The sequence below is a fragment of the Anolis carolinensis genome, chromosome 4 (assembly GCF_035594765.1).
Source record: "Anolis carolinensis isolate JA03-04 chromosome 4, rAnoCar3.1.pri, whole genome shotgun sequence".
NCBI classification, from domain to species: domain Eukaryota; kingdom Metazoa; phylum Chordata; class Lepidosauria; order Squamata; family Dactyloidae; genus Anolis; species Anolis carolinensis.
The window spans coordinates 208,245,060-208,268,491 of record NC_085844.1 but is presented as its reverse complement, the minus strand read 5'-3'; the positions used below and the strand labels follow the sequence as shown (position 1 = coordinate 208,268,491).

General features: G+C 40.0%; 1 protein-coding gene across 2 annotated transcripts in view; it reads left to right on the top strand.

Annotated features, from left to right (window-relative positions):
* slc16a1 (solute carrier family 16 member 1) overlaps window positions 1–23,432 on the top strand; it is a 47,656-nt gene that overhangs the window by 982 nt on the left and 23,242 nt on the right. The window lies entirely within an intron of this gene.

Below are 23,432 nucleotides of genomic sequence, written 5' to 3'. Positions count from 1 at the left end.
GTGCGTCACCGTACTTTAGTACCTCCTTTTCCATATAGGTTTATCTAGCAGGCAGTGGTTAGTTTTATGAGCTCTCAAATGCGTTGTATATTGTAAACTATACTGTAGTTGTTTTTCTTAATCTGTTTATCTTATTGTGTTTATATTATTGATGTACTCTGCTTGTTATTTATGTGGTTTTAATTTGTTGTAAGCCGCTTTGGGTCCCATGAGGGAGAAAAGCGAGATATAAATAAAGATTGATTATGATGATGATGATTTGCAATGTTATAATGATGATAATAATAACTTTATTTTTGTACCCCGCCTCCATCTCCCGAAAGGGACTCTGGGCGGCTTACATAGGGCAGAGCCCAACAACACAGTTAAAATGTAATTACATAAAAATGCAGTTCACAATGTAAAACAGAATAAAACAAAAACATTATAACAATAATAAAAAGCATCAACAAGCAACCAATTTCAGTTTCTATATTGTGTTAATGCAAGATACTTTACTTTTACAGGTTGAGTATCCTTTAGCCAAAATCCCTGGGACCAGAAGTGCTTTAGATTGCAGATTTTTCTAAAAAAATATTTTGGAATTCCTTTATTTTACTATATGTAATATCAAGATATCTTGGAGATGGGACCCAAGGCTAAACATGAAACTCCTTTTTGTTTCATATACACCTTAAGTACATAACCTGGAGTTAGTTTTATACACAATATATTTAGTAATTTTGTGCATGAAACAAAGTGTGCGTACATTGAACAATGAAAAAGCAAAAATGGACAGTACTGGATTTTGGAATATTTCAGAATTCTGCATTAGGGGTAATCAACTTGTATAACATTTAATGACCCATTATACTTACAGTGCTGCTTCTTGGTGGTGATACAGGCAGTCCCTGAGTGTAAGTGGGAGCAGATACATTTTAAATGTAACTCCAGTCATATATATACACACACACACATATTTTACCTAACTTACTGAAATGTTAACTCCCTTGTGTTTGTTTTGCTGTCTGTGCCCCTATTCAGAAGATGTTCACCTGACTTTGTCCCTGTGATAGTTGTATTTTGAAAAATTTGGCTTGTTGTGGAAACAAGGATTGGTGAGAAAGCTTCAATGGAGAAACCTTTTCCCCATGAAAACTCTTTCAGGAGTTAATTTCCCTACCAAGGGGCAGATTTGCATCACTTCCTGTTGTCTCAGCCCCCTTCTAAACTAGGAGTTGTTTTGTAAGTCAGATGTTTGTAACTGCCTGTATGCTGTTTTAAGTTCTGTTAATTCACAAGTCTATGCTTCTGGTGTCTCATCACCTGTTGATTTGTATTTCAGTGTGTGAACTGTCTGTAGGAAAAGAAGAGGTGATATGTGATAAATGTGGTCCAAAATATTTGGCAACCTGAAGAACAGTAAATATTCCCTCCTTCTATAAAAATGAAGCATACAATAAGCTTCTTTATTCCTCCCTGACAGAAAAAAAATATAACAGCAGGAAATAAAATATACAACATACAACATTCTGCCTGTTGAGATCATTCAGAATCTGATCGATATGGATCTGCTTCATTCTGCCAAAAGTAGGACTAGCCTTGTAATGTGAGATTATAAATGGAGTTCTCATGGCTTTCCCACATGAATTTCTTCACTGAATGTTACAGGCAGCAATATAATATGGTATGAATTGGTTCTGAGTCTGAACTAGTTCTAAATAAACCAGTAGATTATTTTATTTGGCATACAAAGAATGTAAAAGCCATCATGATATACTGGTTTGAGCATCGGATTACGACTCTGGAACCAGGTTTTAAATTGCTGCTCAACCATGATTTACCTTGCTCAGATCATATTCTGCTTCTGTGGAAAGCAAAGGGGAACCCGCTCTGAAGAAATCTTGTCAAGAAAACCCAATGATAGGAGTTGCTATGTCACCATAAGTCAGAAAGGACTTGATGGCATGCAACAACAATAAATAAAGGAAGTGGTTGTTATGGTGTGTTTTGTGTGAACAAAATTGTGAGGCTTCTTGCAATTCCAGTTGTAGTATGAAAGGATTCATTACATGTTCTCATTGGAGAAGGATATGTAATCTTTGCAGGAAAATGTATGCTTTTTCTTGTGTGAGATTTCAACTGTTTCAAACTGGCATATTTTGGACTCTGGAAACAAGAACATTCTCACATAATGTCCTTGCCTTGTTCATTGTGCCTTTCTTTGGTGTCTCTTTGAACCTTAAGACTGCTGACACTTCATGGCAGATGCCGAAAACATTCTTGGCTATAGAGATAAGTGTGCTGAGTTGGCATGTTTTATTTTGTCCAGCTATAAGCATGGTTCAGTAGTTAAAACTGTGTAATCAATTGGTAATACTAGGTTCTGTCTTTGTTATTTTGAGATGAAGATTTTCATTGACCTCTTCAAATAATCTTAGGCAACTCTGCAATATTGAATGGACCCTACTGCTGTCTCAGTACCAGATGACAACACTATCACAGAGATTTTTCAGATTTGTGTGTTTTCAGAAAGCCACGTGGTTTAACAGGCATGCCTTACAGTAGGACAGGATTTATGCTTCTTCAGTGGTGTGAGCTTCTCTTTCCGGTCTTATAGTACCTCCCTTCTCTCTAGAAAGTGAAAAGGATCTTCATGAGCAGCGTTTTGTAAGACATGCTGGTGTACCTCTGTGTTGTAATGCTCATCTATTTAACTGGTTAAGTATATATTGTTATGACTGTCACTTGTTGCATCTGATCAATTGTCTATGTTTAATGCAGCTTTGATAGCAGTTAGTATTTCAGAAAGCTATGGAAAATATAATTTGACTGCCACTGTGGTTATTGTGTTGCATTTTGAATTCCATGTAGTTGGTGTCTTTTATAAACTATTTCTTGGATAAGACACCCAGTGTATTTTCAGAACTTGTACATTGATCTCCCACTGGACTTTGAAAGACTACATCCTCTCTTTGGGGCCATGGGGACAATTTCACCATGTTTTTGTCTTCCCTGTTCTGTTTTAGGCTCTTGAGAGACCTTAATTTCACTAGTAAGTAAAAAAGGAACTAGTTTCCTCAAAGTTAGTGGAGGATTGGCTGCTTGCAGCCTGCAAATTGAGCCTTTCCCCATTCCTTTAAAAAATATTGTGTTAAACTTTTGAGAACTACTTTTACTCTTTGATGTAGCAGGCCAGGCTTGCCAGTAAATAAAAGGGGCTAAATTACTTTGAACGGCTTTATAGTTTCTGTTTGATATTCCTAATCTTTTTTTTAACACGTCAATTACAGGTGTATTCATGTTAAGATACATTAAAATTCCTATGGTTGTAAATGACAGCTACGATTCAATTCCTGTGCATTTTTCATTCAGATAAGGCTCCACTGATTCAGGGAAGCTTAATAGAGAGTTTCTAGGATTGCAGTCTTGGAGAGGTTGTTGGCACTATCCAAATTAGAGGTAAGATTGACCCTGGATTAGAGAAGTAAATTTTGTTCTCTCTAGTCCTGTTTAGCATCACTTGGTTTAGTGATTCTTGGCTGCTAAAGCTGAGTTTGTAAAACCGGTGTACTTTGTCCCATGAATAACATACCCCCCCACTATTCCCCTAATAGTATTATATAGGTAGTTTCCTGGGATTTGTATCTTTTTTTTTTATTCTTTCCTCTCCCCACAAGTAATACCACATTTCTGTGGCATCAATTTACTATCAAATCCATTAAGAACACTGAGACATTATGCTAAGAAAGAGAACTGAAAATACAATATGCCACCCCTTATCCAGAGATTTGAGACCCACAATTTTGCTTATCCATACTCCAAAAAATGTCAATTCTTCCTGGGCCTCTCTAAGGCCCAGGAAGTCATCTAGTACAGTTCTATGATACATTTACTGCCCAGGTAAAATCAAAATATAGAATTCACTGTATCCACAGGTATGTGTCTTGGAACAAATCCCCCATGAATATGGAGATCATACTGTGTGATCTGTGCTAAAGTTCTGTGGGATGAGAAAAAACTTTTGTCTTTAAATGTAACAGATAAAATAATTAGATCTAAATTAATGTATTAGTCTTAAGTAGAGCAGGCCCACTGACTCAGTGAGATTTGTGTAAATTTTAATTTAGCATTAAGCAGTTGATACAGTGGGATTTCTGGGTAAAATTAAAAATTGCACTTAGATCTTAGTGAGATGACTTCACTGAAAGCATGTGCTTGGGTAAACTAATAAAACAAAGAAACCGTAATTGCCAGGAAGAAGGACATGGAAGCTGATCAGGCAGCTCATGGGAAGATCTGTAGAGAAACACACTATCGAAGAGATTGATTGCCATGGACAGTGAGGATGAGCCTCAGTACACTTGAACCCCTGTATCAATGGATTCAACCATAAGAACTAAAAATAAAAACAACTTGGTTTTGCCATTTTATAGAAGGGGCACAATTTACTAGGCCATTATAATAATGTGGCTTGAGCACCCACAAATGCTGGTATTTGAAGAGGGAGGAAGATATGGAAAAAGATGTCCACCATTTGTACAGAGGAGTTTACCGCTTTTTCTCTATACTGATTTCTTTGTGAAAGTTGCCCCATATGTATGTGGGTAGCAGGGGGGAAAGCAGGTTTGCCCATTAATCATCTCTTTGTGAAACAGGAGAGAATTAAATCTTATTCTCTTGATCCCAAACCGTTCTCCAAAGTGTCTACTTGCAAATGTTGTAAGAAATCAGAGGCATGTCATGTACTCCATTGCTGCTGCATCTAATTTGACCCTCAGGGGTGGCTAAGGAAATGAGTTATAGACTGGATCATCACCTTGCACTACTACAAGTGTACCTGATTATCCCCTTCTTCCTATTTTTGATGTTTTCAGGTGACTTATCTTTAACAGGAATTAATTATTTTCTTTAAACATGGCATTGTTTTAAGTGAGACGTTCAGTGATTTCATAGTCACCAATATGCAACATGAACAGTCAGTTCTGAGAACAACTATTTCCTCCTTACTCATATATCATTCACAATAGTTTTAACTGACATTTTATATTTATTCAAGTGAAATTTTGCTTTGCGATAGAAATGCTCAGGGAGATTTTTTTGCAACTTACTGGGCATTATCCTTGAATCTTGTGCTCGTACAATCTAGAGCCGCTAATGGATTAATGTCTTTAACTCAGAGCTGTTTTGATCTTAACTACTTAACTGAATACTAACATCCTGCAGTGATTTTATGTAACACTTTGGCAGCCCCAGTTCTGTAGTTCACTTTCACGTAATGTGGCACATAAAAACAATATGGTAGTGCTACTGCAACTAGATGGCGTTCAACATAAATCAAGTGGTTTTCCTGTCAATTTATTGATTAAACATTCAAAGATTAGGGTTGCAGAAGAAATTGGTTATTTTGACCAGAGTTACAGACAGTTTAGGTAACATAATTTGCACACAGGAGTACATGGCAATTATTTGTTGCTTTCTAGAACATAATTGTGCGCAATATACGTTGGCTATCAGGTGAAGGCAAATTCCTTATTAACTGTAGACTGTCTGTGCACATTCATGTGATCATCAGATCCTTTTTTGCTAGTTTAGCATACTTCTGAGTAGGTATTGATAGGACAGTTGTGCCGTCCGCCGGACAATAAAAAACTATAAAACTGAAACGTGCTGTCCTTTATCCGGGCGAACTGCAAATCCCTATAAGCTGTCCTATAGATATTGAACGACTGAGTCTGGATAACTTCAAAAAAGGGTGTTTATTCATACAAGGTTGTAAACCTGGCACAGATCTTAAAGTTGCAGAAAATGAAACAAATTTCTATAGGTTTTAGGTACAGAATTATCCCTGGTTCCAGAAAGCAAAGGTGATTATAAAACCACTATACCCTAATCACGCTGCCTATATTAGAAGGAGAAACTCTTTCCTTCCCTATCTTTACAGCAAAGATTAGTTCTAGAAGCGATGGAATAACCCTGCTCCTCTAACTAGAATTCCTATTCCAGATCAGTATAATTCAATACTTATCTAATTTGGATAGGCTTAGATTGGCCTGGTTTTGAGGATGATTTGTCCCAGTTAGCCTTGCACAGCTCCAGCACGTTGGAAAACTATAGCCAGAATGAAGCTCCAAAATGGAGACTAGACCCTGGTAAAAAGGGCGGTCCTAAGATGTTGCACTCTTTGACCAATCACTGCAAAGAAAACTGCAGCCAGCTTTTGCAGATTCCAAGCCACTTTTCCTGGGCTTTGCAGCCAGAGGCTGAAACAAGATGCAAAGGAGGGAAAACAAACAAACGACCAATAGGTAAGGCAAACCATCGTCCTGGGGGACGGAACACTCCCCGCTAAATTCCCAGGATGTGGGAATTTACCAATCAAAAACATACAAACACCTTTGTATACACAACAATAAAACAGTATAAAACTTACACACTTTGGACAGGCAACACGAAATTGCTGGTTGGTCTGTCCAGGACAGACATTTTGTCCTTACTATGAGTCTTTACCTGAACTTTTCTAACCTTACCGTCAGGGCAAGGAAAGGTCTTTAGTATAATGCCCATAGGCCAGGCATAGCGGGGCAAGTCTTTGTCCTTTAGCAACACAAGGTTTCCCACCTTGAAATTGTCCTCTGGGGTTTGCCAGAGTCTTCTGGTTGGAAGCTGGCTTAAGTATTCGGCCTTCCACCTCTTCCAGAAGTGGTTGGCTAAGGTCTGCACATGCAAAATTGGTGCCACAGTCCGATCGAATTGACTTAATTGGCCCACGGAGGGCTATGAACCTTTTCAATGCGTTTATGAATGATGAAGTGTCCATTCCCTCTGCAACCTCTATATGGACAGCTCGTACTGACAAACAAGTAAACAAAACCGCACATCTTTTGTTATTTACAACACCACCCCTGGTTTTCCTAGTGACAACCTCCCAAGGACCAAACACATCGATTCCCACATGGGAAAGGGGTGGGTCTGTCAAAGTCCTATCCTGAGGTAGTTCTGCCATTAACTGACTTTGACAGTTACGTCTGAGTCGCCGACATTTGACACACTTAAAAATAACACTGCTGACCAAACTTTTAGCATTTACCACCCACAGGCCTTCATTTCTAAGGGTCGCCTCAGTCAGAGTTCTACCCTGGTGATGGATCCTTTCATGGTGATGCCGAACGAGCAGCAATGCAGTGTGACTATTAGGGGGTATGATGATGGGGTTTTTTATGCACGCCTTGAGTTTAGCTTTGGCTAACCTTCCTCCAACTCTCAAAATACCCTCCTTGCCTAGAAATGGGTTTAACTCATGCAAGAAACTCCGACTGGGGGTGTCAAGCCCTTGTTCTAACCTGGCTATTTCTAGACTAAACTCATGCCTCTGAACTGACCTGAATATTACTCCCTTAGCCTTCAACATGTCCTGAACTTGCAAAGGCTGACTATCTTTGCAGACTAAGCGATGTATAAGCCTAGCAACTGCTCTAAGAAGACTGTGCCACTCCGAAAAACATTCAAAACGGTGTGGTTCCAGGCAAGATCTTTGGCCCATCTTGATTTCTGTGGTTGATTTGCAGGCTTTCACCTCTGCACTTCGTGAGACTTGAGCATTCATAATGTCCGAAAACCTTTGCTCATCTTTCGAGAGCGCTGTGGCTTCGTCTCTCTCAGAGACTTTGAAGATGGAGGAATACTCTGGAGTTATTGCTTGGCAGTAGACCGAGATATGACTTAGGCAACTGCGCACAAGTGTAGGACGTCCACCTTTAAGCACCTGTGCTTGATTGGAGTCCAACGACGATGGTGGGTGCATCTTGTTTATGCACACTGGGCCTATGACTGTCCAGCCTAATGGCAATTGTTGTGCGATAGGTGCACCTGGAGGTCCTTTAACTTGGTCGTTCACACAGAACAAGCTCGGGCAGTCCGAGCCAAGCAAAAGGGCAATGTCCACATCTGGCCGAAAGGCTGGTATAGCATTCTTTAACCGTCGCAAATGTGGATGAGCCTCCACAACTTCTCTAGTTACAATTTGTTTTCTGTTCCGAGGGATGGAGGAACACTCAATCAGGTCTGGCAACTTGAACTGTCTCTTCTGGTCGCAAGAGGAGACAACAAAGCCAGATGCTATGCGACCCTGCAACTTCTTTTTTCCTGCACACGTAGTCATAGTGTAGTCGACCATCTTGGTTTTAAGGTCAAACATGCGGAAGAACTCTGGAGTAGCCAGGGAGGCGTCGCTCTGTGAATCCAGGGCCACATAGAGTCTCTTTCTAAGCCAAGGGCTCTTGGCTGGATATACATCCGCTAGGCAGATAGGATGACAAACTCTGTACTGGTGCGAGTCAGAACACAGCTCTGTACAGGCGACTGCTGAAACTTCCACCTGCATCTCTGGTGCGGCTGGCTTGTCGGTGTCTTCGACTGCTGACTTTTCTTTTGGTGAAGCGTTCTCTTTGGGGTGGGAGATGATATTGGAGTTGTGCATTGCGGTGCAATGCTTGAGGCTGTTGCATTTCTCACACTTGATGTTTTCTTTGCAGTTGGATGCAAAGTGTGGAGTTGCTCCACAGCACCTAAAACATATGCCCAGCTTCTGTACAATCTGTTGTCTTTCTTTATAAGGCTTCTTGCCAAATTCCCGGCAGTTGGCCAAACTGTGAGGCTTTTGGTGAATGGGGCAGAGCACCTCCTTCACCTCTGACTTGGATTCGTTGGCCCTGTGCTGAGTTTCAACAGCCTTAACACTAACCGGTCTTTTGGCCTCTCTAGGTGGTTTCTTGTCCACTTCAGGTGCCTTCTCTGGCTGGGTCCCTTGGTATAAGGTGGGGAGGCCCGTCTGCGGATCATTCCTTTCTCTGGCCGCCCTGGTGATGAACTGGACCAAATGAGAAAATGGAGGGTATGCCTGGGAGTGGGCCTCCTTGTAGTTGAAGACCTCCTGTCCCCAGCGTTCTTGCAAAGTGAAGGGCAGCTTGGTCAAGATCTGCCTCTGGGACAGGTGCTGATCGAGGCACTTCAAACCGGGCAGTTCTGGATTCTCCTTGGCCGACTCTAATTCCGCAAGGAGATCGCTGAGGTCCCACAAGAGTTTGAAGTCTTTGAGTTTTAAAGCTGGGAACCTTTGGAGCTTGTCCATAAGAGATGCTTCAATCTCTGTGCTGGCCCCATACCTCTGCTGCAACCTGGCCCAGGCCTTTTCCAGGGCTTTGTCGGGATCGGCTACGTGGGCTGCGTAGATCTTCTTAACTTGTGAGGATGAGGCTGGGCCCAACCATGCAGCCAGAAGAGTCAGTTCTTCCTCAGGCAATAACCTTAAGTCTCTGATTGCTCTCTGGAAGGTGGCCTTCCAGAGAAGAAATTCCTCAGGCTTGTCCGAAAACTTTTCGACACCCTTGTCCTTAAGATCTCTTCTGGGGCTTCTGATGATGGAGACAAGCTGGGACTCTGGCGTCGAAGGGAACAATTGAGGAGTTTGCTGTTGTGGAGTGGACTCCCACCGTGTACCTTGCGTCAACCTTTGGCCTCTTGGAGGGATGACATCGACCACTGACGAATCGATGGTTCCCCGTGCAGCTGTCTGTAGGGGCCAACTAGCACTCGGCCTTGAGGCCCTGATTGACTGACCTAGGGTTTTAGCAGGAGGCACAGGTAGCTCGAGCAAGGGTGAGCTCCCCGCTATGACGCTCTGCTCTGCAGGAAATTCAAAAGTGACTTTGGGGCCCTGCTCTGGGTAAGGAGAGAAGTCTCCCTGTTCCTCATCCGAAAACTGACTGTTCATGCTGCCAAGGTGCGCAAACACTTTGGCAGAAGGATCCTGTATTGGTAACTGGCTTACATTTTCTTCTGTGAGTGGCTCAATTAGGGCCTTGGCCAAAGTCTCAGCCCTTACCCTTTTGGCTGCGGCATCCATCTTTATTCTAAGCATCTCTATACGAGCCTGTTCTATTTGCATTTCGCTTTGTCTACGGGCCTGTTCTATTTGCAGTCGTTGCTCTTCTTCTTTAAAGGGAAGGGTGAGATCAGCTGCCTTAGCATCAGCCTCCGCCCCCGCTACCTTGCTCTTTAGCTCCAGACGTGCAGCCTCCTTAATGTGCAAGGCAGCTAGGGAAGAGATGGCACTCCCAGCAGCAGAAGACTTGTTAGAGTGGCTATGTTTAGATGATGCACACTCCCTTAGTTTAGATACCTGGCTAGAGCGGTTGGACTTAAGACTAAGTGCCACAGCAGGTGATTTTAAAAGATTGGTCTCATGGCTGCATAAGGAAGACTGATTTCCTTTTGGCTCAGACCTTAGATTAACAGGTGGAGAACTAAATTCCAAGGCATCTAGAATTGCCCTCACCTTATTTTCTTTCTCATTAGTGTCAGCTAAGACACTCACTATTTCTAACTCTGAATCCTTGGCGTTAATGCGCTCGAGGACCTGGACTATCTTAGACACCAAACCCCTCCAGAGACCGAAGGTCTCTTCAAGGTCTGTCTGTAATATGGATGGCACCCTTGTAATACCCAAGCTCTCAATTCTGTCCATCAATGTTACAATTCGCTCCCATGCCGAACCTAACCTCACATGGAGGAGCTCCTTTTCATCTATTAGATGGGCTAGCATCTTGGCTGAAGGGTGCTTTATCCTTTGGGGCCTTTCATTCCTACTTTCAGCCTCAGAAGGAGGTATACCATCTGCATCATCTTGAAATTGCATAGACATTATGTATTCTTAATAGCAAGTAAATTTACAACAAAGGCAAATGCAATATACCTGCAAGTAAATTTACAATAAAAGCAAATTCAATATATAATACAATTCACAGCACTTAACCATAGCAATATATATCACTAAGTAACTATACTTTACAAAGATTGTGACCTTTGGCGCCAGACTTTGGTGGGCAAGCTGCAAAATGTCAACTGACAGCAACTTGCCACTTGATACCTCCCTTGCCCGAGTGACGTAAACTGCCAAAATGGCGACTTCGCCAAATTTTCAAGCACCTCGTGCTCTGCGGCTCGAGGCCTGCCGCCGAAGGAGCACCGAGGCTGGCTTTGGAAAGGAGGAGAGAAGAGACGCCTCCTCCCCGCTGTGAAGGGAGGTCACCACCGCAGGTCGATGAAACAGGTCACCACCGCAGGACGATGAAGCAGGTCACCACCGCAGGACGATGAGGCAGGTCACCACCGCAGGACAATGAGGCAGGTCACCACCGCAGGACGATGAGGCAGGTCACCACCGCCAGGCGACTGTCCCGGCCGAGTGCTTCTGGACTCACCACCTCCAGGACCTACTGCTGGGTTTTGCCGTGCAATTGCCGAAACAGCCGCAGGGCTACGCGCACACACGCGAGCTGAAGAGCAGGATACTGCAGAGGCTGAAGGAATGGAGCCCCACTCTCTCACTTGCCTTTCGGCCTGGCAGCAAGCTTTCACTGCAACAGACCAACAAAATCAAAGTCTCTATGGCCGTGCAAGCTAGCTGAAGCGGAAAAACCGCTGATCTACCTCAAAACTGTGCCGTCCGCCGGACAATAAAAAACTATAAAACTGAAACGTGCTGTCCTTTATCCGGGCGAACTGCAAATCCCTATAAGCTGTCCTATAGATATTGAACGACTGAGTCTGGATAACTTCAAAAAAGGGTGTTTATTCATACAAGGTTGTAAACCTGGCACAGATCTTAAAGTTGCAGAAAATGAAACAAATTTCTATAGGTTTTAGGTACAGAATTATCCCTGGTTCCAGAAAGCAAAGGTGATTATAAAACCACTATACCCTAATCACGCTGCCTATATTAGAAGGAGAAACTCTTTCCTTCCCTATCTTTACAGCAAAGATTAGTTCTAGAAGCGATGGAATAACCCTGCTCCTCTAACTAGAATTCCTATTCCAGATCAGTATAATTCAATACTTATCTAATTTGGATAGGCTTAGATTGGCCTGGTTTTGAGGATGATTTGTCCCAGTTAGCCTTGCACAGCTCCAGCACGTTGGAAAACTATAGCCAGAATGAAGCTCCAAAATGGAGACTAGACCCTGGTAAAAAGGGCGGTCCTAAGATGTTGCACTCTTTGACCAATCACTGCAAAGAAAACTGCAGCCAGCTTTTGCAGATTCCAAGCCACTTTTCCTGGGCTTTGCAGCCAGAGGCTGAAACAAGATGCAAAGGAGGGAAAACAAACAAACGACCAATAGGTAAGGCAAACCATCGTCCTGGGGGACGGAACAACAGTGTCTGCATTTTCTTGAAGCCTGTCTTCCTTGAATTCAGGAGCCAGCTTTGCAGTCAGTTTGGGGAAACCTTGCAGGTCTGAAGGTGACAAAGTACCTAGTTTTAACTATTCTTAGGATGCACATTTGAGTCTTAACGGCTCCTGCCCTCTGACCCTTTTTTGGTCCCATCTGCCCTGTACTGCGTAATTGATTTGCACAGGGCTTTGTAGGAATGTTTGTCTCCACTTCCTGCAGTAGCTACTATGCTGTAAAAGGATATCCTTATTAATGGCGTATGTCCCTTGCACAGTACAAAGATCCTAATGCTCAGTAGAGTATAGGATTATGTTTAAAGAAAGGTAATGGATTTGTCTTCTTGACCATTTAATAATTTAGACTTCAGGATTGACAATACCTATTCTGAAGACCATCCTAATTTTGTATATTCCCACCATTTCTTGTGTGCCATGTTGTTAAACTAGATCTCCCAAATTTAGGATGAACACTGTGTTGTAGAAGCTTTTATAAAAACGCCAATTGGCCATAGGAAAATTACTCCACAAATAAGATTGCAATTTTCCTGGTATTGGAAACCTGGATGTTTCTACTAGATTATTAATTAAAAAACTTAAATATGTAGTTCTGAAAATTCTAGCAGTGTCTCAAAAATTGTATGGTAATGTGTATTAAAAAGAAAACCCAGACTACATTGTTACGTAATGTAATTATTGGGGGCTACGATAGCATGGGCAGCTGTGCTGGTGGTAGAGGCCAGGTTTCATCCTAGTAACCTCTCAGAGACTCACAGTGACATGTTGTGTCTGAAGTGGAAATTATGTGATGCACTTTTAAGTTTTGGTTAATAATCAGCCCTTTTTTTACCTTAAGGAGGGAAGCTGTGGGATTGACAATAGTGTAAACTGCTTCATGTTTATGACAACTTGACAGTTTTTTGTTGTTGTTTTGTAGTCCTGGTTTAGCTAAAACAAATCAGAAAGCTTGGAGGGGTTGGGAATCCTAGGGTGCAAAATAGGAGCTGAAGAGGCTCATACAGCTTTCAAGCTGCATTTTGCCCACCACATGCTTCAGTGTACATCGCCCTCAATCAGTGTGGCCATTGGTCAGGTTGGGAAGAGCTGTCCTAGAAGTTCAGCCAAAAATAGTATTAAGCTGATCCTGATTGCGTAGGAGTTCACACTAGCATTTAAAAGTATATAGAAGAGCAGTGTTTGGCATTAGACAGCTCTGAATTTTTATGAGCAGTGAGATTCTTGCTAGTTTATCACAGCATTGTACATTAACTGAAATATGTTAAAACCATGCATATTTGTGTATACATCAACCTCATGTATAAATCGAGGGCGGGATTCTGGGCCAAAATGATGGATTTTGATATTTATTTATTATTTATTTATACAGTATTGTATCCCGCCCTTCTCACCCAATAGGGGACTCAGGGTGGCTTACAATAAAACATATATATATAAATAATACAAAACATTCAATCAATTAAAATTAAATACATTAAACATTCATAAAAATATACACACACATATATATATATATATACACACACACACACGATTGGCGCATTTTGAGTCTGAAAACTGGGTCTGTCGTTGAGTTCTAAAGGATGTGGTAGTAATTGATTCTGCTGTTACTGATCGAAGGCCTGGTCCCACAACCAGGTCTTAAGTTTTCTGCGGAAAGATAGAAGGGAGGGAGCCTGCCTGACATCATTTGGGAAGGTGTTCCATAGGCAAGGAGCCACTACTGAAAAGACCCTGTGTCTCGTCCCCGCCAGCCGCACTGTGAGGCTGGCGGGACCGCCAGCAGGGCCTCGCCTGAAGATCTTAAATTTCGAGATGGGTCATAGCGGGAGACACATTCGGACAAGTAAGACAAGTAATATGATCCATGGATAAGTCGAGAGTCATTCCACAGAGAAAGAAAAAACATTATTGTTGCCCCAAATGGGCCAACGCTGCTGCCATTTTTTTGCCCAGCATTCAAAAAGGCCAGAAGTTGTGCCACAGTGAAGAGAGTAGAGAGGGTTATTGCTTTTGTTAGATTCTCCTATGATGGTGGACTAAGCTCCCGCCTTTCATCACTCTACTCAGAGAATGGGATGGCTCTTTTTTATTATATAAGAGTTAGGTACAGTACTTACATTGATCTGTGGATAAGTTAGTCGAGTTTTTTGGTGTTGATTTCTTAATTAAAATTTCTAGACTTATATATGAATATTTACAATAGTTTCTACTAGATTATTTGGAACAGTGTACTCCAGTCTTTCTCCACAATTTACATTTCTGTGATCGAAATGGAGAAGAGGGTATTCTTCCTTAGGCAGCCATCCTTTTGGAGCCCCAATGGCGTAGTGAGTTAAAGCCTTGTGACTTGAAGGCTAGGTTGCTGACCTGAAGGCTGCCAGGTTCGAATTCAACCTGGGGAGAACCCGGATGCACTCCCTCTATCAGCTCCATGCGGGGACATGAGAGAAGCCTCCCATAAGGATGGTAAAAACATCAAAATATCCGGGCGTCCCCTGGGCAACATCCTTGCAGATTGCCAATTCTCTCACACCAGAAGTGACTTGCAGTTTCTCAAGTCGCTCCTGACACACAAAAAGCCATCCTTTTTGTGACAGTTACTCAAGAGGAACAGAGCCCTCTGGCCTCACCTTCATAGAATTCCATGCACTTGCTTCCACCTATTGTTGCTTGAGGCTACCAGGCAAGTGCTTAAATGTATGTTCCATACATTATTTACTTTCTTCTGAAATTAGGGAGAAAAGAATTTAATGTAAACCTGTATTGAATTTATTTTTAAATAACGATCCATCTTGCTGCATCAATTTTGTGGATGAATTTTATCGCACTACCATTTGACTGGTGTGAATGCTCCTGTTTTATGATTCTAAAGGTAATCTAATACAAATGTTGGTATTCTGATATTTCATGATTACTAATTTAATGAAAATATAGGAGCTTGTGCTATTCAAGAATATTTGCTCCAAATTGCTTACAAGATATATAAAGGGTAAACATAATTGGAATTAGAATACACTATAAATAGTTAAAATCATCAGCAAAGATGACAATATAAAGATCCAAAATATTTTTTTGTCAGGAATACAAGTAAGTACAGTGTAACCCCCATATCTGCGTGTGATACATCCCTGAATTTACTGTAGAAAAATAAGACAAAGAATAATAATGCACCCTATTTAAGTGAACAACTTCCGCTGGTGAAATCATACTATAGAATTGCCTGAAGTATATAGACAGTTCCTAGATGCAGGTAGTGACAATTGCAGGTGCTGGTCATGTGGGTATCGGGGTCATACTGTAAAAGAAAATAAAATGAATTAAGTAATATAGCAAAATAAAATGTTTGTTTTAAGCAGCAGGTCTTGTTTCATTTAAAATATGGAACTTGTTTGCTGCAGTTATAGCTAAATTTTATTTTTATTTCTTGAGCATCTTGCTTATAAAACAAAGAACATTGCTCCTGTGATTATAAAATGGAATAAGATGATTCAGCTGAGGCTGTTTCAGTTCTTGGCTGGCTGTGCTATTATTGCAAGTCATATGTGCTGCAACACCATGCAAGCTTTTAGTTAGAATCATGACATTGGAGGAGAGTTTATCTGAATTCTTTATTAATTCAGAATTCTGAATGTGTCAGCTTGAAAAGTTCTCTCACACATTTATCTTCTGATGACATCCATGTCTCCATAAGCCATGTCTTTAGGCCCATCATTTACCTCAGCCCAACCTCCTCTGTTACACTGTTGTGAAGATAACTTCGAAGAAAGCCTGCCTTGAGCTCATCAGAGAAAATTATAAAGAATAAATGATGAATTTTACAATTTGTATCTTTAAAACCACTTTCTAGTTGCTATAGAAAACAAGGAACTGTATCAGCAGATGCATGGAGTTCAGTTCAGGTGTATGAGGACAGAGTGCTGTATCCTTCTGTTCTAAGGACTCAGCATACAAATGGAAAAACGCTCCATTTTTTTCCATATCCTGCATGGAAACATGGCAAACTGGACAAGGATTGTCATTTTAGGCCCTCCTCCATTGGCACTCAGGAGTAGTAGTATAAACCTTTGCAAACTTCTTTGTTCACTAAGATGAGAAGGGTGTCAGAAGATAGTTTTTAATTGAGGGATGGAATAGGAAAGGGAGAGGAATGTCTCTTCCTTTCTCTCTAGCAAGTTACTGAAGGTATTAAGCACATTATCTTCCCTCTGGTAGTCTACTACATTTCCATTCTGAGACATATAGGAGAAAGCAAAAAATGCTCCAAATCTCCTTTTTCAGCTTAGTGCATTTCTTAGTGCATTTACACATTTTTCTAGTGACTTATTGACTGGTAATGGATGGACAGAATGCTTCATCCATCTTCTAGTAGCTCCTATTAAGTATAAAAACCCGGTTATTTCCCCAGGTTTATAAGTTTTGGGTTCTTTTTTATATTTGGCCATAAATTGCCCTCTTCAGTACCACTCTGAAAACATAAATCCTACTCCCTTTCAGCCAGAATGAACAATTTCTGTTTGCTGTAGAAAGTTTTGCTTGTTCTGTGTTGTACTTTGATCTTAAAATTGTGCTGACTTACCAGAGCAGCTACAGTCACTATTTAAAGTAAAATACACCTATATATCAGGACCATGGCCTATGGAGATGCTAATTTCTTTCCCCTTAAGATGCTTCATGTGAACCTGTCTTTAATATAAGTGTACTTCAGCTAACAAAGTAGATTGGGCTTCTTTAAGATAAACTTTGATACCAGAGGCAGAAATATGGAAACAATATGTACTTAATTCTCTCTCTCTCTCTCTCTCTCTCTCTCTCTCTCTCTCTCTCTCACACACACACACACACACACACACACACACACACACACACGGGTTTCAACATGTTTTAGTGGACTTCCTTTGCAGAACTAAAGATATGCATATGTGAAATGACACAACGAGGACAGGTAAGCCTTACCTAAGAAAACAAATACGTGAGCACTTCTAGAGATCAATGCTTCTTCCAAGATGCATCCAGAGATTATTTTCTTCTTTTGCCAATCTCTACTTTTATTACGATTTACGATTTTGGTGACCAGACCTATAAACCTATCTTTTTAAATGTACTGGGAGTAGCTAGTGAGTCAGACTTAACCTGCTCTCTCATTTTACCCTTTGTTTTGCTGCTGTTTTGCTCAAGAAGGGATTCTGGGGCTAGCTGCTGTTTACTTTTTCTGTTGTAGGTTAACACACAGTTATAAGAGAATAAGGTAGAGCAGAAACTCATTCTTTCACAGCTCAAAGTTTTTTTTTATTGCTCACTGAAGCCCTCTTTCACCAAGTTCCCAGTGTTGATGGTGCTTTAAAAAAACCTTCCAGCTAGCTGGAGGAAAAATAGCAACTGGAGCTGGGCTGGCATAAATGGAAGCTTCTTTCTCAGATGGTAAACTATAGCACTGTCATGATTTTAACACAGTTCTTGTTCATCCATAGTATTACAGACTACCAGAAGTTCTCTTGTTTATTCCAGAACTGAAAGAAAACCTAGGACAATGTGGTGAGAAGATGGTGCTTTAGAAAACTGTTCAGTTTCTCAGGCAAAGAAACCATCAAATAGACTGAATCCATTTGAGTGGACTTTCTTCCAAATGGCATGATTTGTACTACAGTTTGAGATGCACACTTTTGAAACTCCTGAAAACACATTCAGGGTATGAATGAAAGAAATTTGTAACATCATCAAAGAAACTAAACATTGCTGTTGAATGTTGCAGCCATCTGATTGGAGTGGTGGGAATGGAATCGTGGGTTATATTCTGTAGCATGAACTGAATAAGCTTAATTGCTGTCTGTGTGTATTATGGGTGGTTAGAGGTTAAAGGCAGGGATAGTTCTACCTGTGTAGTGTTCCATGAGCTATGGGCAATCTTAGAAAAACAGTCACTAAAATTAATTTACTCTTTCTTTTGAGACAGTTAAATGAAATCTCTTAACAGTGTCTCTTAACACAAAGGAGAAGTATTCAAAGGTTTCTAGTTGGTTCTTCTGTTGCTTTGTTATCTCATTGCCCAAAGCTTCTCTAACACGATAATCAACTCCCTTATAATATAGCTGTTATATAAATAAGTATTGCCAAATTTGCTTGTTTACTTTTACAAAGAGATTATTTGGAGATACTACCTTTGGCCATAAGAATGTTAAAAGGGATCATGTCCTCCAAAATCCAATATTGTTCGCATAAGTGGCTGACTTAGAGACACCTTTGGTTTCTAATGGTTTGATGAACACAAACTTCATTGCATGGACAAAAATATTTAAAAATACTGTGGATAAAATTACTTACAGGTGATGTGTATAAAGTGTATATGAAACAGAATTGAATTTCTCATTAGACTTGAGTTCCGTCTCCATCAGGGGTCCCCAAACTTTTTAAGCCGAGGGCTGGTCTACAATCCTTCTGACTGTTGAGGGGCCGGATTATTATATGAAAAAAAAATACAAACAAATTCCGATGCACACTGCATATGTCTTATTTGTAGTGCAAAAACAACAACAACAACAATGAAAGAACAATACAATATTTAAAAATAAAAACAATTTTAACCAACATACATTTATCAGGATTTCAATGGGAAGTGTGGTCCTGCTTCTGGCCAATGAGATAGTCAAGTTAATTAGGATTGTTGTTGTTGTTGTTGTTGTTGTGTGCCTTCAAGTCATTTCAGACTTTGGGTGAGCCTAAGTCTAAAATGTATTTATTATGTATTTACTGCCTTTATTTACTACATTTGTATCACACCCTTCTCACCCCAAAGGGGACTCAGAGTGGCTTACAAATTATATGTACATACAATATATTATATTATTAGCATCGCACAATATTAGCATTATATATTACTATATTGAACTATATCACTATACTGTAATATTATTAGTAATATTATATGTAATTAGAATATATAATTAATATTATTATATGGTATTATTATTAGTGTTATATTGTATTACATTATAATATTATCAATATTATATGTATATACAATATATTATATTATAAAACTGAGGGCGGGGGCCAGGTAAATGACCTTGGAGGGCCGCATCCGGCCCCCGGGCCTTAGTTTGGGGACCCCTGGTCTCCATGATATCTCATTGTACACTCATATGCCAATATTGACATTCCAAAATCTGGATGGGGGGAATGAAAACACTTCTGATCCCACACATTTAGGATAAGGAATGCCTAACTTTGTGGGATGCTGCCAATGAGGAGAAATCACAAATTCTAATTAGTATAGATTTCACTACAAGCACTTTAAAATTGGCTCACATTCTTGCCTGTTCCATTCAGTGCTTAATTTAAGGATGGTTTCTTTTAAAGCTCCACATGGTTTAAGATGCACATTCTTGAGAGTACATCTTCCCATATCAGTCAGGCTACATCTTAAGGGTTTTTGCTGTTATACAAAGTGGAATTACAGTGCTATGATTCTACTTTGAGTGCCATGGTTTTGTTTATGGAGTCCTGGGATTTGCAGTGTGGAGAGGGGTATTTAGAATTCTTACTTGGAGAATTCTGGTGCCTCAAAGGCTAAGAATCCATTTTGACTGCCTTGGGATTTGCGGTTTACTGAGGAATATTTAGAATTCTCAGCCTAAGAGCTCCTCCAGTGCCTCAACAATCTACAAACCCCAAGACGGTCTCACTGTCAAGATGTGAGTTTAAGTGGCTGATGTATAGAGTTTTAGTGGTGAAATTACATCTTTGGACATAATTTTTACAAGTACAAACTTGGAAGTGGTTAATAGCAGTACAGTGTAATTTTTCAGTGAAAGTACAGGTAAGGGTGCAAGAGATGGACATATATGCTGAGTCCATGCCATTTTGCATCTGTTCATTTTAAAATATTTTATGCTCTATTTCCATATTGTTTTGAAGATTTTCTTTTAAAAATCAAAAGGAAATTCGGTATTTAAAAGGATATTTCTGTATGTATTGTCTTCTAAAATATTTATTTTCAAAAGGAGCTTCATGCATTGATCCAAAAAAATCCTATGTTAACCAGACAGAAATCCCATTTGTAATGGAGAATTGTCATGGGCAGTTCTATAACCTAACCTAATCTAAAGCTACTTCTAGAAAAAAAAATGGTATCAATCGAATCTTCATTCCTTATTCAGTTCAGTTAAGTAAAATCTAAACAATGTCCTATCATGAAGGTAAAGAATTCAAGGACTTTTGGATGACTATTTTGTTGAATTGTTTGAAGGGTAGTTTATATGTTCTGATGCTATAGATTACACTATAAACACATCTAGCATTCAGAAATTTCTCCTTATTTCCCTTTCAAGAAATCGTTTTATATTCAAACAAGCCAGCTCTGCCATGTACTTTTTTAATTGCTGTTTGCTGGGTAGGGAAGAGTTTTCTACACAAGTGCTTCCTATGCAGTCTGATTTGGGGGAACCAGCATTATCCTCCACCCTATTCAATCTGCCAGGCACTGGCACTATATTTGTACCCACTGGCTACAATTGTTCCTTTCTATCCTTGATGTTTGCCAGCAGCTGATGACTTGTGGATGGCATTGATCCTTGGACCACCTCTTTGAGTAGCATTGTTATACACAATTCAGAGACTGTGACTTAACAAAGCCATGAATGCCAAGGATGATGTGGTTGGCCTGTTTGCTTGTGGGATATGCTGTGGCTGACGTGAAAAGGAATGTTGTCTCATTTCCACTAGTTGAGAAACCCTCAGTAGCTCTCTGTCTGCCTGTTGCCGACCTTAGTTCACCCTGTGAATATTGCAATAACCCAGCCGGCCCTCAATGTCTATTGTGTGATGCAGAGCCCTTAGGAGCCCCCAATAGTCACGTCTACCAAGAACAGCTAGATTTTACTCTAAGTGAAGGGGACAGAACAAAACACCACTCCAAATGAATTCTTTAAGTCATCTTAAAGAAAAGGGGGGGGGGGAAGTGGTGATAATGAATTTTATTTCGTCCTGTGCTTGCTCAGATAAATGCTACTGAGATTGGTTTTATTCATAAGTTTTCTTTCCCTCTTTTAGCAGCCGCTCAGTTTTTCAGTTGATTCAATTATCTGGGGAAATGCTTTCCTTTGTAGATAGAGTGGTGACAGAGTTCCCTTTTAAAAGTGTGCATAGCTAGATAAAAGCATCTAAATGTATTCTGATCTACTGTTAAATTAATCTTGTTCAGCAGTAGAAGTATGGGGTTAATCACTGTGGGCACTAATGAGGAAATACTTTGCTTTCAATATGAGAGTGAACGTGCTTGTATTTCATCATTGGAAAAAGATAATACAGTATTTACCCACTCCAGTCTCAATGGAAAAAGATAGTACAGTATTTACCCACTCCAGTTTCACATGCCTTTTCTGATTTGAATACTAATACTGCTGAACCAGGTGCCTACATGGCTATTGCTAGTCTTGACAGGAATAGACTCACTAAAGCAGTGGTTCTCAACCTTCGTAATAGTTACTCATGTGATGATCCCCAACCATAACATTACTTTCATTGCTACTTCATAACTGTCATTTTGCTACTGCTATGAATCATAACATAAATATCTGATATGCAGGGTGTATTTTCCTTCATTGGCACAAATACCTGACATGCTCAAATTTCAATACTGGTGGGTTGGGGAGGGGGAATGATTTTGTCATTTGGGAATTGTAGTTGCTGGGATGTATAGTTCACCTACAATCTAAATAGCATTCTGAACTCTACCAACGGTGGAATTTAACCGAATTTGGCACACAGAACTCCCATGCCCACCAGAAAATGCTGGAAGATTTTGGTGGGTATTGGCCTTGAATTTTGGAGTTGTAGTTCACCTACATCCATAGAGCACTGTGGACTCAAACAATGATAGGTCTGGACCAAATGTTGCACAAATACTCAATATGTCGAAATGTGAACACTGGTGGAATTTGGGGAAAATAGACCTTGACATTTGGGAGTTGTAGTTGCTGGGATTTATAGTTCACCTACAATCAGAGAGCCCCTTGAACCCCACCAGGTTGAGAAACACTGCACTAAAGGATTGGATTTATCTATGTGTTGATTCACCATTCAGTAATTGAATCAATTGTCTACTTAAGTTGGAATTAACCAACAGCATGCCTGTCATCACCTGGTGCTATATTTAATGTCATGAATAGCTGTAATTCAGATTCACTGTTCATAACACAGCTTAACCCCATTGGTTTGAAAGAAAAAAGTGGACTCACTAGTCTTAAAATTGTGGACGAATAGCTTAATAAAAATTAATATTTCTTCTGGCATAAAACCAATGTTTATTTTTAAGAGGTAAATATACAGGCTCAGACTGAATCTCAGTGTCAGATATCATAAGCTAAAAATGACTATTGCTTTAAATGTCTAGGTAGGATTTCATTTGTTCTGCTTGTTTAATGCATTTGTTTTTAGGTGTTAATAGGGTTTTGACTGACAATGATTCTCAACATGGACTGGGAAAGTAAAGTTGAGATAAAATGCTGATAGAAATATGTATAAAGTACAAGGTTGAATCTATCCTTTTGATATATTTGTTAAAGGCATCATTTGAAAAAAAAAAATTAGGTTTTTTTTGCATTCCTTTTTCTGAATGACTTTAGTGCTTTCTTTTGAGTTTTCTTTCACTGGCACCGACAGTTTTAAGCCATCTATGTTGGTTTGTTACACATGAAGCAACTCTATATTAAGTGAATGCATTGGCCTGTCTAAGCTAAATGTTCATGACAGCCAGTGGCTCTCAGAGTTTTAAGTAATGGTTTTTCCTCCATGCTTCATGTGACACTAAGGATTGAATCTGAATTTTTTAAAAATGTGAAGTCTTCCGGTCTGTGGAAGATGCCAATAGATTAGATTTCAGGAAGACAGCTTGTGATGTGGCATATTCATAATTGTTAAGTAGTTATATCTTCCATTTAATGACCATCTCGATACCTACATGTTTGGAATAATAATTTGTTGTTGCCTTCCATTTCTCACCTACTTTGGACTCAAATTGGGTTACAGTGTGTAATAAGATATGAATTATCCAGGCAAAATTACAAAAACCAATGCAATACAATTTAAAGCATGTAAAGCAGCAATCTGCAGATGTGCAGGGAGGCAATTCAAGGAATGTAGAACAGCAAGTGAAAAAGGATGAAGCTGACCTGAGGAAGAGGAAAAACCTAGAGATTCTAGAAGGCA